At 35.0% G+C, this 16,803-nt stretch overlaps 1 pseudogene; it reads left to right on the top strand.

The window, feature by feature from the left end:
- The first annotated feature begins 15,888 nt into the window (after positions 1–15,888).
- Positions 15,889–15,954, top strand: LOC136332585 (small nucleolar RNA U3; annotated as a pseudogene).
- The last annotated feature ends 849 nt before the right edge of the window (positions 15,955–16,803 follow it).

Raw genomic sequence — 16,803 nt, 5'->3', positions numbered from 1 at the left:
GTCTCTCTCCTTTTCTCTCTGGCTAAAACCAATCAATAAATTAAAAAAAAAAACTTAAAAAAAATAAGTACAGTGATTTTTTTAATTTTAGTTAAAAATTATTTAACTATTAATGTCAATTATAATATTGATATAAACAATATTATATTAGTTTTAGGTATGCAACTCAGTGATTAGACATTGTATAGCTTACTAAGTGATTATCCCAATAAATCTAGGACCCATCTACAATACACATAATTATTATAATACTACTAACTATATTTCCTATGCTGTACTTTATATCCCAGTGACTATTTTGTAACTACCAATTTGTACCTTTGTGTGTGTGTGTGTGTGTGTGTGTGTGTGTATCAGAAACAGAGAGACACAGAGAGGGTCAGACAGACAGGAAGAGAGAGAGATGAGAAGCATCCTTTCTTTGTTGCAGCACCTTAGTTGTTCATTGATTGCTTTCTCATATGTGTCTTGACCTGGGGGCTACAGCAGACCAAGTGACCCCTTGCTCAAGCCAGTGACCTTGGGCTCAAGGTGGGAGCCTTGCTCAAACCAGGCCTGCGCTCAAGCTGGCGACCTCAGGGTTTTGAACATGGGTCCTCCATGTCCCAGTCTGATGCTCTATCCACTGCACCACCATCTGATCAGGCCAATATGTACTTCTTAATTCTTTCACCTTTTCACCCATACTCTTACCATCAGGCAACTGTCAAAATGTTCTCTGTGTCTATGAGTCTGTTACTGTTCTGCAGGTTAGTTTATTTTGTTTTGGAGATCTATTTTGTCTGGTGTAAATATCTACCCAGCTTTAGTTTGTTTCTGTTCTCATGAAATATCTTTTTCAATCGATTTTCTTTCAGTCTGTGTGTGTGTTTTCAATCTAAAGTGAGTCTCTTGCAGAGAGTACATGTAAGGGCCTTGTTTTGTTATTCATTCAGCTTCCATATGTATTTTGGTTAGAGCACTTAATCCATTTACCTTTAAAGTAATCATTGATAGATATGCATTTATTGCCATCTTATTATTCATATTTTTTCTTCTTCTTCATCTTCTTCTTCTTTATCTTCTTTTTCTTCTCCTTCTCCTCCTTCTGCTCCTTTTCTTTCTCCTTCTCCTTCTTTTTCTTCTTCTTCTAGAAGACCTTTTTATATTTCTTGTGGTATCAGTTTGGTGGTATTGAAATCTCTTAGCCTTTTCTTGTCTGAGAACCTCTTTATCTGTCCTTTTATTCTAAATGATAGCTTTTCTGGGTAGCATAATCTTGGTTGTAGGTCCTTTCTTTTTATCATTATGAATATTTCTTGTCTGTCTCTTCTGGCCCCAATCAGAAGAGCAAAAAGAAAAAATCATCCAAAATAAAATGAGGATAGTACAAGAAGCCTCTTGGACAATGTAAGTGTACCAACATTTGCATCATGAGCATCAAGAAGGCAAAGAAAGAACAAGGAATAAAAAACCTATATGAAAAAATAATGACAGAAAACTTCCCTAACCTGGTAAAGGTAATAGACGTTCGGTTCCAGGATGTGCAAAGTCTCAAACAAGATGAACCCAAAGATGCCCATACCAAGACAGATCATATTGAAATGTCAAAGGCTAAAGACAAAGAGAGAATTTTAAAGGCAGCAAGATGAAATCAGTTAGTTATTTAAGAAGGAACTCCCATAAGACAGTCAGCTACTTTCAGTGGAAGTAATCTACATTTTTTTTCTTCCCAAACCGGAATTAAACCACATGGGAAACACTGAGAAGTGGTAGTGAGTTGGAGTAAGGGTTGAGAATAGTAATTTTAGAATCTGAGGCCTCATCAACATAGGAGTTAGCTTATTTGAACAGAACGAAACAGAAACAGGCACATTACACCTGTGCGGCATTGGAAAGGTTATGTTTTTCCCTGTCCTTCTCTTTAAAATGGGGATGAAGTGATAACAAACATCTGCTTCATTCACCTCAGCAAAAGAAATGCAAACATAGAGAACATTTTGGTGGTTGCCATATGGGAGGGTTTTTGGGGAAAAGGTGAAAAGATGATGGGATTAAGAAATTCAAGTTGATTGTTACAGAATAGTCATGGGGATGTGAAGTATAGCATAGAAAATATAGACAAATAATATAATAACCATGTATGGTATCAGATGGATAATAGATTTATTGGGGTGACCACTTTAAAATTATATGTGTCATCACTGAGTTGTACATACGAAAGCAGTATAATATTGTACATGAACTGTAAAATTAAAAATAAAGTCATTTTTTAACAATCTGAAAAATAACAAATATTTAAGCATTCCATCTGCAAAACAACATAACTTAGTCCGTTACTTTTTAATGTCTGTGTAAAGAAAAAATATAAAAAAGTGACTTTTTGAGATAAATTCCTAATAGTGGTATGAATATTGCTATATTTATAGGAATTGACTTTGACTTAATTGAGAACTGGTTAGGTAAAATTATATTTATTATTACTAATGACACTACAAGAATGAGCAGTGATTAAAGTAATAAATAATTTGAATAATGGGTCTGGCAGATGGTAAATACAGGGCAATACTGTGTCATTGAGAGAAATGTGCTCTGCTATAGTTAGAGAGAACAATCTGAAGAGAGTTCAGTTAGATAATTGTATGATGACTCATTGAGTCTGCAATACAGACAGAAAGCATATAAGTATTAGAGATGATTCATACAAACTGAAAGGTAGGACTTTAGTGCATAATAGATGACTTCATTGCATTAATGTGACTTTGTTAATAACCTTAAGCAAGACTGTCTATCCTCAAGTCTCTTCTTGGTTGTTTATGTAAATTTTGCTGACTCAATTACTCTATTAATTAAAATTCAGTTGGATAGAATATGAACAGTAATTGCATGGAAGACTTATTTGATTTATGTTTTCTTTTTTAATTAATATTTTGGGGCTCCTTTTTGGCTATCCTATGTCCTGCTAGATACTGAGGAGTCAATACAAAAATACCTGACATTGCTTTGGCAGGATCAGTTGGACTACTATCTGTGGCTCCAACAAGTACTCATAATTTGGGATCTAGGTGTAAGGTAAGTTAGCATGGTGGGGAAAGGCAGCTTACAGCTTTCATGTATCATCTGTATTCTAGAAATGGTAATTTATTGTGCAGGATTGGAGTGGTTTCTTCCATTCTGAAGGGTTTTTCAGATATGACATAAATTTTTATATACATTTGAAATTTACCTTTGAGATTCCTACAAGATAACTGGGCTATATTGGCTTAGTCATCCAATGAACAGAACACTGAAAAAAAGTTGGAGATGCTGGAAGAAACCATAGAGGGCATCTTCAAATGGCTATTGAAACATGTTTCTTCATTTTTTCTTTCAAAATCCCACCTCCTTCAAATCTTCCTTTTTAATGAAACCTTTCTTCATCACTCTAGAGAAAAGAAGCATTTCTTTTTTCCCCTAAATCATTTAAGACTCCATCCCTTTGCCAATTGCTGGATATTTACCCTAATTTTTTTTTGTTCTATTTGATTATCTGTTTCCTTCTTTAAACTGAAAATACCTAGAAGTTAAATGATGCTATATATCTTAGTATCCATTCACTACTAATTAAAAAATTAAATCATTAAAAGGACACATCTGACTTTTCATTTATTTGGTGGAAAATAATTTTAGTGACCTTGCCATTAAGAACATACTAAATGAAGAGATTGATAATGTCAAGGTGTATTAACAGGTGACAACTCAGAATTTCCACCTTCAATCTTATGGTAGAACATGAGAAATAGTAGCTTAAAATATCAATAATGAGTTAACTTTTAATTACAGCATAACTATTAGGACTCCCTTCTGAACTTGTTAGTTTTTTCCTTGACTGATTTTGCTTATACTCAGGCAGTGACTCCCAATAGCAAAAAAAATTTGTCATACAAGGGAGTTTTATTGCTTCTCACTTGGACATAGTCAAAATCCCTTTCCAAATGTCAAAGCTGAAATTCAAGATTGAATTGTACACTAGATTTATAGGAAAATATGTAAAATGCATAGTTCTGGGTCTTCTGTTTTTCCACATATGAAGGAAGGAGGACTGTTTAGAGCAGGGGTCCCCAAACTTTTCACACAGGGGGCCAGTTCACTGTCCCTCAGACCGTTGGAGTGCCGGACTATAAAAAAACTATGAACAAATCCCTATGCACACTGCACATATCTTATTTTAAAGTAAAAAAACAAAATGAAAACAAATACAATATTGAAAATAAAGAATAAGTAAATTTAAATCAACAATCTGACCAGTATTTCAACGGGAACTATGCTCCTCTCACTGACCACCAATGAAAGAGGTGCCTCTTCTGGAAGTGCGGCGGGGGCCGGATAAACCGCCTCAGGGGGCCGCATGCGGCCCGTGGGCCATAGTTTGGGGACCCCTGATTTAGAGAGAGAAGGTGATAGTTTTCAGGAACAAAGTTGAGAGAATTTGAGTAGAGTCCTTTTATCATCCTCCAGGGTATATTTAACAAATCAATGATTTTATAATCCTTCAAATCCCCACCGCTTCTCACCCCCTGCCTTTTCTATCTGGCTGATGAATGAAATTCTAACCAGTAGATCATGACAACCAGTGTCGTAAACTCTTGTTCCCAAAGTGTCTTCCCAAAAGTACCCATAAGTTAGGTGGGATAAGTAATACTCACAGAGATGAATTCCTCAGATTGTTTAGGAGGAAAGATCAGTTTCAAAGGATGGACCACAGAGTGGAAAATGCCCAGTCTGAGTAAAGCTGGGCAATGCAGGCTTGAGCAGGACAGCACATTTGGCTCAGGAAGCTGAGGACAGGTAGAACAACAACAGGGCTTTGCCCACTGGGGTCACTGACCCAAACACAATTCTCAACTGGACTTTCTGAGACCAGGAGCAAGATGCAAATGTTATAAATACTTCTCAGGTTTTGAAAATATTCTAAATAGCTAATGACATGGTATCAGAGTGGCATGAACAAAGAACTTGAAGTGGAAAAGTCTGCATTTCAGTTGGTTACTCTTTACTTAACTAGTCATTAATTAATTTTTATTGTTTTCTGGCCACCTCTACTATATCAATTTAGAAAAAAAACCCAAAAACTACTTCCGTGAGATGGTTGAGAGTGGAGAGTGGAGCAGGATGACCATATTCTATAGTTGCCTGTGGTTTCTCTTCAGTGTTTCCTGATATTCCACCTTCTTTATACTCAGGTAACAGTGGGAGTTTCTATACTAATTTCTCTAATCTTTTGACTTTCAAATTAAACTTTAGTAACCCAAAAATGAGAAAATAGTTTAAGAAAAGAGGTTTATGGTTCTAAAAAGCTTGCATTTGATGATCAAAATTTAGATCTGCAAGGATATGTTGTATGATGTTTAAGTCATAGCACTAATTATGTGAGTTTCTGAACAGCAGGGAAATACTGCTTTCACTGGGGAGCCAGTGGAGGGGGAGGGGTATTAGAACTTCAAGATAAGTTTGGGTATTGGACAGTAGATTTGTGTTCCCTACTTTCTTCTGGAGATGCAAAATGTGAAAGCTGAAAGTTTCTTGTACAACCATATAAAGTAGGGAATAGGGTGGATAGAACATTGTTCATTTATTTAAGCAGGAGCCTGGACAGCACCCCACCCCAGTTTTACCAGAAGGGCATGAGAGGTAGGTACACTGTGTTAAATGTCCATGAGAAGGATGAAGTAGTAACTGATAAGTCAGTGGACCTGTAAAAAACCTCATGTTTGGGAAAAGGGAGTGATGAATAAACAAATGCTTTAGCATTATCAACTTCAAGATATAACAACAGACCAGAACCAGAACTGAAGACAGACATTAGTGGCTACTGTTTGGTGTAAACACATAATGACCAATAAGTAATGCTGCATTCCACCCTCTCACTTGCCTTGCTGGTTATAACCTTCTCATAACTCCACCCAAAAAGCTGGGCTAGGGAGAAGAGGAAAATTCTCCAATGACTAATAAAACTCTACTGAGTCTAAGATTCATATTCGAAGATTAATTTTTCTGTCATCAATTAAAATGGTGTGGTAGGAAGAAAATTAATTTTAGTTATAAAACATGATGTCAGATTTTTACATACCTGAGTTTATGGCTTATGTAACTCATACAAAGTATGAGTGTATAATAATTAAATGAGATCATGTATAATACAAATTTTAAAAATTTGAAACATTATTGAAAGACTTAATAAAAGAACAAATAGAGACTATTAATGCATTGATCTTTCTAAGTAACTGATATTTTAAAAAACTATATAGATATATTTACCAGACAAGATTTGTTACCTACATATCTATAGTCAACTCTATTCTTCCTTCCCTCTCAGTAGACTCCAACTTTTGTTCAAGTATGTGTTCTATTCCTCTTGCCACATCTTTTCAAGGAGTGGGTCTTCATGATGATGCATCATGATTTGTCAAAGCCAACATGGTGGACCTTTCCCCTTGCAAGGATTGGTTTCTGTGTGGGCCAATTATGACCAATGGGATGTGACCATAAATTGGCTGAGGGGTTTCTGGAAAAAGTTTCTCTTGCCAATAATGAGACTTTTGAGACAATACATCTTCTTGCCTCCATGCAAACATAATACTTGTGAAATAAATTATCCCGATGATATCAGAGTGGAAACACTGAAATATTTTTTAAGTGAAAGTAGGGGAGATAGTGAAACAGATTCCCACATTGGCCCTGACTGGGATGCACCTGGCAGTCCCTGTCTGGGGCCACTTCTCAAATCAACAGAGCTCTATGCTCAGCACCTGAGGCCAATGCTCAGACCAATCAAGCCACTGGCTACAAGAGGGAAAGAGGGAGAGAAGGAGGAGAGGAAGAGCAAGAGAAGCAGATGGTTGCTTCTCATGTGTGCCCTGACCAGGAGTCCAACCAAGGATGTTCACACAATGGGCCAATGCTCTATCTGCTGAGCCAACTGACCAGGGCCAACTGAATTCTCTATATTCTGCACTAAACATCACTGGAAACAAATGACTTCAGAAGTCTTCATATTTGTTTTTTTTTTAAACATTTTGAAATTTTTCTGTTAGTTAAAGCTTAATTATCCTAAATTTTAGTTTTAATAATATATTTAGGGTTCAAAATAATGTCTTTTAAGTAGCGTCTTTTCTGCTTTTAAAATTATAGTTTAAGATAGTTGTCTCCTGGCGTGTCCAGAGATACATGGACTGAGATAGAGACAAAAAAAATACAAATCTTTCATGTACTTATATATGACCAGCTTCCTGAAAAGATGATTAATGATTGTCTATTAGATAAGGATATTTAAAAATAAATCAACACACCAAACCTTATCTAATTTTCTGGGAATTACACTTATCCAATCTTAGTCTTAGAAGATTGAGGAAAATTTCCTAACATGCTCAAAGATAATCTCATTTTCAGATATAGATAGATAATTTTTTAAAGCTTTTAAACCTAGATGTCTTTTTCTTTATTGATGCCTGAGGGAAACTAGTCAATTGAGGGAAACATTTCAGAAATTATACAGTTTTAAAGTAAAATGTCACCGTTCATGATTTTCCATCATTGTTGTAACCTGCACTTCTACAGTAATTGCCTCTCTCTCTGAACTCCTAGTCAAACAATATTTTTCGGTTAAGAAAAATTAGGTCTGTCATATATTAATAAAGTATGACTCTGTATTCTCTAACTCACTACTAACAATTAAAGATCTCTATCCAGGGATGGACCACAAGAAAACTGCTATGAAAATCAACTGTTATACAAAGTTATATTCATATGCATTGCTCTCTGTAATGTTATGTAAGAAAAATGAGAAAAGAAGTGACAAGAGTGCCAAATGTATAACAGCCGAGCTAGTCCCTAACACCTGACCAAATGATAGAACAAGACTTGACACTTCAAAGTAATCAGATAGGTGGAGAATCTATTGCTAATTCACAGTTACTGGCTAGAAACCAAACAAAAATGACACTGGCTAGGTGATAGACAATAAGTGAAAAGAGCTCCCCTTGTATCAGACTTGTGGGAGGCTAACTCTTTCTGACAGTCAGAACCAGTAAAATTTGGTGCCTGAAGAGGTTCATTTCAAGTGTTTTCAATTCTTGGTTACTCAGGGTCATTTCATAATTTGAATCTTTACTATCCAAACCAAGATACTTAAGCCAACTGTAGCTTGAAACCTCAGTAAGGAATTAAACTTAGAATCTTTCCTGTCATGATTACATTGGGAAGTCTTGAAAATGTTCTGAAACAGGAAGTCCTGTAACAGATAAAGAATTGAAAGTTATTGCATTTATATCAATGACCACAAAATCTAATTCAAGAGCTACATCCTGTAAAAATGGAAAGGTGATTGGAGTAGATTATTTTTCTGAGTCATTGATGTTATGCTTTCCCTCTATTGATGCTTTGTATTTGTGGCTAATCTGTTCAGCCCAAATAAAATATCATCTGAGGAATTCTGAAATTGTACATGAGAAACTATTTAATTACTTGTTGAATGATTTCTAAGTGTCACTATAGTGCTTTATCCCAGATTCTCTGCCCACTTCTGCCTCCATTTGCATGCAATTGATCAGGAGATTTTTATGCTATAAAATATTCCTCTTAAGGCCCAGAATTTTCTTGGATATACAGGAAAGTCAAAATTGTTAAGGAGCATTTATGTAAGAAGGGCTTTGGAAAAAGCACAGGCATCAGAAGCCCCTGGCACCAGTCTAAGTTTGCTGCTCAGGAGCTTATGTGGGTCCTTACGTACATCTGTTCATCTTTATTGGGCCTCAAACTTCAGGCATGAAAATGACTGACAGTAATATCAACTCAGAAGATCGCCATCTCTAATTGTGAATTCACTCTGTAAACAGCCAAATGTTCTCTGTGGTTTATTCATTGTATCAGAGCAGCTATGTTTGGTGATCAAATAATGATCAGGCTTGGGTTAATTGTATATCAATATACTAATATCTATGCCAATATAGCAATAACCCTGATCATCTCAAGAATAATTCTTTATCCTTTTAAAAAATTTTCCCATTGTTTTGAGAGAGAGAGAGAAGGGATTGAGAGAGAGATAGAAGCATACACTCATTGTTCCACTTAGTTGTTTCATTTAGTTGTGCAACTCATTGATTGCATCTCATATGGTCCCTAACCAAAGATTGAACCCACTACTTCAATGTGCCAGGATGATGCTCTATCCACTGAGCAACCTGGCCAGGGCCACACTTCTTTATTCTTAACAAAGCAAAACTTTCCCAAATTCTGAACACACTTCCATGACCCTACTCCTCTTAAAAATTCATAAAACTCTTTTTGTGTGTGTGACAGAGACAGAGAGAGGGACAGATAGGGACAGACAGGAAGGGAAAGAGATGAGAAGCATCAATTCTTTGTTGTGGCTCCTTAGTCTCCTTAGTTGTTCATTGATTGCTTTCTCATATGTGCCTTGACTGAGGGGCTACAGCAGAGCAAGTGACCCCTTGCTCAAGCCAGCAACCTTGGGCTCAAGCCAGTGACCATGGGGTCATGTCTATGATCCCACACTAAAGCCAGTGACCCTGTGCTCAAGCTGGTGAGCCCATACTCAAGCCAGATGAGCCTATGGTCAAGCAGGTGACTTCAGGGTTTCAAACCTGGGTCCTTTGCGTCCTAGTTCGTTGTTCTATCCACTGCGCTATCACCTGGCCAGGCTCATAAAACTCTTAAGAGAGTACCTATTCTTTATACTATGCTTTGTGTTTTAAGGTTTACTTTATATATGTTATTTTATTCAAATTCTGAAGATCTTATATTCATTTTACTATTTATATAATCCTTAACTCTTGAATTGTGCTTGCTAATTCAAACACAGTGAAACTTTTTTAGCACATGAGAAAATATGCCCTGGTCGATTGACTCAGTGGATGTAGATGTTCCCATTTCGATCCCTGGTCATGGTACATATGAGAAGTGACCATCTGCTTCTCTTCCCCTCCATATCCCCCCCTCTCTCTTCTCCTCTCACAGCCAGTGGCTTAATTGGTTTAAGGATGGCTGGACACTTTGGATGGCTCAGTTGGTCTGAGCATTGGCCTCAGGCACTGAGGATAGCTTGGTTGATTTGAGCATCGGCCCCAGGTGGGGGTTTCCAGGTGGATCCCAGTCGGGGCAGATGTGGGAGTGTGTCTCACTATCTCTTCTCTCACTTTAAAAAATAATAAAATGCATTATATTTGTTATCATAATTTTTCTGATAACAGCTATCTACATTTATTTCTTAGGTGATCTCACTCAATCTATTAGATATAAATGTAATATACATGCTGATATCTCCTAAAATTATATCTTTATCTTGCCTGACTAGGTGGTAGCTAAGTGGTTAGAGTATTGACCTGGAACACTGAGGACCTAGGTTCAAAACCCTGAGGTCATTGGCTTAAGCACAGATTCATTTGGCTTGAGTGAGGGCTCACCAGCTTAAGTGTGGGGTCACTAGCTTGAGCATGTAATCATAGACATGACCCCATGGTCGCTGGCTTAAGCCCAAGGTTGCTGGCTTGAGCAAGGGGTCACTGGCTCAGCTGAAGCCCTCTAGTCAAGGCATGTATGAGAAGCAATCAATGAACAACTAAAAGTGCCACAATGATGAGTTAATGCTTCTTATCTCTCTCCCTTCCTGACTGTCACTGTTTGTTTCTCTCTCTCTCTCTCTCTCTCTCTCTCTCTGGCTAAACAAATAAATAAAATAAAATTATATCTTTATCTAGACATTATTCTTCAATATAAGACTCATATGTTTAATTACCTACTTGATTTTTATACTGGCAGGTACCTCATACTTTGCACGTCTAAAACTGAAACTCTTGATTTGCTTCTCCAAAACTTTCTCCTTCCAGAATTCTCCATTTCAAGAAGTTTAACACCATACTTCATTGTTGTCCTTTGTAACTAGAATTAGCTGTTGCAACTGGAATTAGCTGTTGACTAATCTTTCCAAATATCTCTGGAATTTGACTGCTTCTCTCCAGAACTGCTGGTCAAAACATTCACAATCTCTCGTCTCAGTTGTTGCAATACCTCTTCACAGGTCTCCCTGAGTCTATCCTTGCTCTTTTAGAGTTCATTCTCCACTCAGAAACCTGAGGAACCCTTTCAAAGCATGCTTTTGTGAACTCTATTTAAAACCTTCTAATGGCTTCTAGTCTCATACAATTATAAGGCAAAAGCCTTATAATGACATAAAGGCCCTGCATTATTTGGCTTACCTCATCTGATCCTGATCCTTGACTATTACACTTTGCTTTGGAGAATTGCCTTGAGCATACTGGGTACTGTTCTGCTCCCATATGTATTTACACTGGCTGTCTTTTCTACCTGAATGTCTTTTTGTACAGACCACCCCATGATTAGCTTCCTCATTTTCTCCAGATATTCACTCTGAAGTCATCTTCTTGGGAAGGCTTTTATGCCCTTTGGCTAACACAATCTAACATTTATATTCACATCCCCTTTGATATTTCATATCCCACTTGCAGCTTCCGCCTTTACTTTTTTTCTCCTGAACACTTATTTTATTATATTGGTTATTTCTTCTAACAGAGTATAAACTCCATGACATTAAAGTTTATTGGGGAAGGAGTGTAAGCAAAGTGTCAAAAATTGCTGCCTGACACTTCAGTGGGACTCCATCAATAATTGTTAAACTGATGAAGGCATGAATGAACATAGATAGGCTTCACATTTGGAAGATAGAGTAATGTAGGCAGACGGAGGTACTGGAGTCATTTTTCAGATTTTCATTTTGCTTGGTTGCTTCTTAACTTCATTTAGGTTTTATTACAAATATCACTAAGAGGTCTTTCCTCATCTTCATATAAAAAATAGCACTCTCCAAAATGCTCTATTCCCTCTCCTGGTTTTATCTTCATAGACTTTTCACCACCTGATATTATATTGTGTATTTATTTGTTTCTCTCCTCCTGCAAAATGTAAGAATGATGAGGACAAAAGATTACTTTTTATCATGCTCCTAAGTACTTGCTACTATACTTAGAATAAAGCCTGACCCTCTATAAAACCCTGATCAATATTTGTTAAATAAAAGATTAAGTGAATGAATGAATGCATGAGTACAGCCATGACCTTTCTTTTGCATTACACACTCACATCTTTAAGAATCTAGTAGACAGCCCTAAAGGAATGTTTTACCACAGTCAGCAGGTCCTAAACTAAACCTGTTGACTTCTTTCCTTTTTGTTCTTTGATTTGCTTGGAAATAACCTTTAGACCAGAAGTAGCACATCATTTTGGCTTCTCCTGCTCACCTAATTTTGAATTCATATTTAGCCAAAGTCCTATTGGCACTGCCTGTCTCCCCTCTGCTCCATCCCTACAGACATTGCCTGTTCAAACTTTCCTCATATTGTGGAAGGTTCTGTACTTCTTTCTTTAAGTCTTTAAGCTCTATACAATTCATCTTCTCCATCATTACCAAAGCTAGATTTTTAACCCTTAATCTTCTCAATTTTCCTTCTTAAAATTTTCAATCGCTCTGAATTGAATTTTCTTTAGCAGACATTCAAAGTACTTTACAATCTAATCTCAAATTTTTAGTCTCACCTTCATTTCATGGCCTCTATGGGGTACTTTCGGGCCAGAACTTTTCAAAGAGATGGCTACAGACCATGCACATCTGAATCACCTGGAACACAGGTCTTTAACTCCCATTTCAGCATGGACATAATGGTCTTTATATTTTCTCTTTTTAATATTTCCTATCTTAACATGCAATGTAAGTATTACTTTGATCAAAACTATATGTACTTTGTAAACTAGTTAAAGATTATTTTTAATAAATCTGCATTGAGTTGGACATTGAAGGATGAGAAAAAATTTAGCAGATAGAAATTATGATTGTGCAACCCAGGTAGAAAAGAAAAAGCAAGGGAAAACAAGGAGTGAGTTAGCCATACTTAAAGGACTAACATATTATAGTTAGCAACTGGCTGATGAATAACTGTACTCATTTTTCAAGCTCAAGCTTTATGCTTTGCCTGTGGGAAAAAGCCATTTGACCTTAAGGCGAAATGTAACACCCACCTTTTTGGGAATCAATGGCTGGCAAAATGATGTTGGGGTCAAATTGGAAGAAGGGAAGAACGACAGCAAGAGTGCTTCCTTTCTGTTGACGTAGAAAACTAAACTACTCCTGGTATTCAAAAAGAAAGGAAGTCTCATTTTCATTGTGATCCCATTCACAAACTGAGAAAGCTTTCCATAATCTCTTTGAAATAATCCTTAAAAATGTTGTTTATAATCTACGCATTTATTTTAAGATGTTGGGTTTTTTTTAAGTTTAAAGTACTTTATTTCTCAAGTCAGATTACCCTTGAAATTCACTCTTCAAAGAGAGGGAGAATAAGCTTTTATTCTCTTGTAATAGTCAAATTGCTATGGTTTCTATGACTATGATATCTATATATCTGATAAAATATTTTAATTAACATGTATCATTTTTATTTGTATTTGTTTACTTTTAGCTTATTTTGAACTTATTGTAATTAAAATTTTTCAACTACAGTTGACATACAATTATCATTATTTAATATTGATCATTTTCTCAATCATTATGCTGCACATTTGAAACTAATATATGAATTATGTAATGATTAGACTCTTATATAACTTACAAAGTGTTCACCCTGATAATTAACATGTTTTTAAATGTGTGAGGAGAAAAGACAATCTTTTTCTAACAAAAACATAAGCAATAAGAAATATAAAATAGAATATGAATACTAATATGCATCATTACATTTGGAATCAGCATACACTAAAGAGACTAGAAAGAATTCCGTTGTTATGTGAGAAAATGTTATTCATGACCTCTGTCAAGGAATGGGAAGGCAGACTTTACTGGAGGCAGCCACTGGGATAGATGTATGGGCCACACTGCAGTGTGATGTTGCAGTAAGGGAGAGAGACTGGGCTCAATCAAAATGCAAGAAAAAGTGGAAATTTATAGCCAAAGAGCACAGAAGAAGGTCAGTGGGTAGAAAATTACTAAGAGGAAACATCAGTGCTAAGGAGTATCCTGGTAAAATGGACCTAACAGCAATCTTGCTTAAGATAGTTCAAGGTGATCAGACATCACCTGGGAGATGATGGAGAATGAAGATCCCAACTGGACATGGAGTCATCAGATATGAAAATGAGGATTCTAGCTAAACTGACTTAGGATATTATTGCTAAAATTTGATGATGCAGAAATGAACACAGAAACTCAAGTCAGGGCATAGTTGAGAAGAGTTCACAGGAGCCTGATTAAATTTTGGTCAAAGACTAAATCTATGTCAGTTAATTAAAAATAATGACTGTTGAACATTTCTGAAGGATTTCCCCTAGGTTCCCATTTCTTTTCTATCTCAAGCTCAAAATTTTCCTTGTGAAAGAAAAGTATAGGAATACAATAATATTTGTAATGATATAAAGTGATAGTAGCAATTTGCTTTTAAAAGCATCATTTTGTTAGTGGTACCAAACCAACATGCTGATAGTTGATGCTTAAAAACTGTCAGACATTTCTTAGAAATATGTCTATTTTTATACTTCATTATTTTATTTCTCTTTTCTAAAACTTTCATTGGAAAACTATTCTGTAGCTTTCTGCCTATATTTATTTTAAAAATTAGTTCATTACTTAAATTAACAATTAATATTGTAATGTCCAGAAATATTAAAAGAAACAAAATTTTCACATCCAAGACATTGGTCAAAATAGTTTAAAGATTATGTTCTTTCACTGATTAGTGGATTTATTAAATAAATATATGTTTGATGATTTATTTTTTGTGTCAGGCACTATGCTAGGTCCTAGTCACAAGATTAATAAGATACAGTGGCTAATATCACTATGTTTGTAGTCTACTAAGGAAAAGCAATGTGTTTTACTTAAGATCATTATAATACAACATGATCTATGTAATAAGAGGAATATGCACAAAGCAGGATTTCCTAAGTTGGAGTTCATAGTTTCATAGACGTTTATAAAGTATTCATGGAAAATTGGGTTATCGTAAAAATGCTGTTTTTTAAAAAGTAATTAATAGTGATTTTTGAAGAAGTAATTAACAGTGTTTGAGAAAGTATGGAGAAATTTTGCAGAGAGTCATAAGAAATATATAATGTGCTCATTATTCACTCATTTTTTAACTGCTGAACCCAGGATAGGTTTTGACTATTATATAGTCTTGAACTATGATTATTTATTGTTGGATATAATTTTTAATAAATATTGAGGTTTAACATATATAATAAATGTATTCAATTTATTTGAATGGCTCGATAAAATTTGACTAACAGATGCACTTTGTAAAATGCCCACAATCAAGCAATATAACACTTCTATCACCTCAAAAATCTTTTTATGCCCCTTTCAATGAGCCCCACCCTTACCCTAGGCAATCAGTGATCTGCTTTCTATCACTATAGATTTGTATTGTAAATTTCATATAAATAGAATCATCCAGTGTTAACGCTTTGGGTTTGACTTCATAAATATAATGATTTTGAGATTCTTCCAAGTTATATTATACACAATTGCTTTTGATTGCTGCATGGACTTTCACTGTTTGGTTATACAAACTTTGTTTATTGTACTTGAAAAGAATGGGTCTTATATAGCTATCAGATGTGTTCTGGAAATATCACTCAGGTCCATTTCTTTGACTCTGCTCTTCGGATTCTCTGTATCTTTATTTTTGTCTAAAAGTTCTATAAATTACAGAGAGGGGGCTTTTAAAATATGCAACTTTGATTATAGATTTGATTATTTCTTCCATTAATTCTGTCACTTTTGCTTTAAATTTTAAATCCTTTATATTATGGTGAACATATGTTATGATTGTTCTGTTTTCTTGAGGAAAGACTATACTTTCAGGGATCATTTCTATAGTTTGTTTTCTTGATGAATCATCTTTTTTATTATTGTTAAATATCTTTTTTTATTTTTGGTAGTATTTTTTTCCCCTCAAACTTCACCATAATATGGCCATGTCTGCTTACTTAACCTCAGTGTGCATTTCTTTCTTGCCCTTTAACTTTTAACCTGCTTATGTCTTTATATTTACTGTTTCTTATAGAAAATATCAGGTTGAATTTTGCTTTCTAAAAATAAATTTTCACAATTTCTGCTATTTAATTGTAGGGCTTAGCTAATTGACATTTAAGGTTATTGCTGAAATAGTTGGGTTTAACTATTATGTCTTCTGTTTGATTCCCATTTGTCCTCTGGTTTGCTGTGATTGTTTTGTTGCTCTTTTACTGCATTCTGGGGTTATATATTTGTTAGAGTTCTATTTTATATCCTCTGTTGGCTTCTTAGCTATGTCTTATTTATTTTTGGTAGTTGTTATAAGAAATAAAATCAGGCATACTTAACTTATATCATATTTAGAATTAATATTGGATCACTTCACACTTCTTGCTAATATCTTTATATTTTTCACTTTCACATCAAAAGACTAATCTTATAACATTAAATATCTTTTTCATATATTTCTTCCTATTTTGTGCTATTGTAATTTTTTAACTTTTATATATAGTATAAACACTCTCTAAATGTTCTTCTTTTGTTTTAGACAATTGTAAAATAAAACCTTTAAACTTAAATTCCTTCTCTATTACACACTATAAATTTTCTAAGAAGAAATATAAGATTGTATTATTATAAAATAGTTTATAAGTTAAACAATATTATGACTTCCAAGATGTGAAATTAAGGTATCTCAAAAGTGAGTCCTTAGTTCAACCAGGGAATGGGATTAAAGGAGGCTTCTG

Source organism: Saccopteryx bilineata, chromosome 3, assembly GCF_036850765.1.
Source record: "Saccopteryx bilineata isolate mSacBil1 chromosome 3, mSacBil1_pri_phased_curated, whole genome shotgun sequence".
Classification (NCBI taxonomy): domain Eukaryota; kingdom Metazoa; phylum Chordata; class Mammalia; order Chiroptera; family Emballonuridae; genus Saccopteryx; species Saccopteryx bilineata.
The sequence above is the reverse complement of the archived record's forward strand: the minus strand, read 5'-3'. Positions and strand labels throughout refer to the sequence as shown.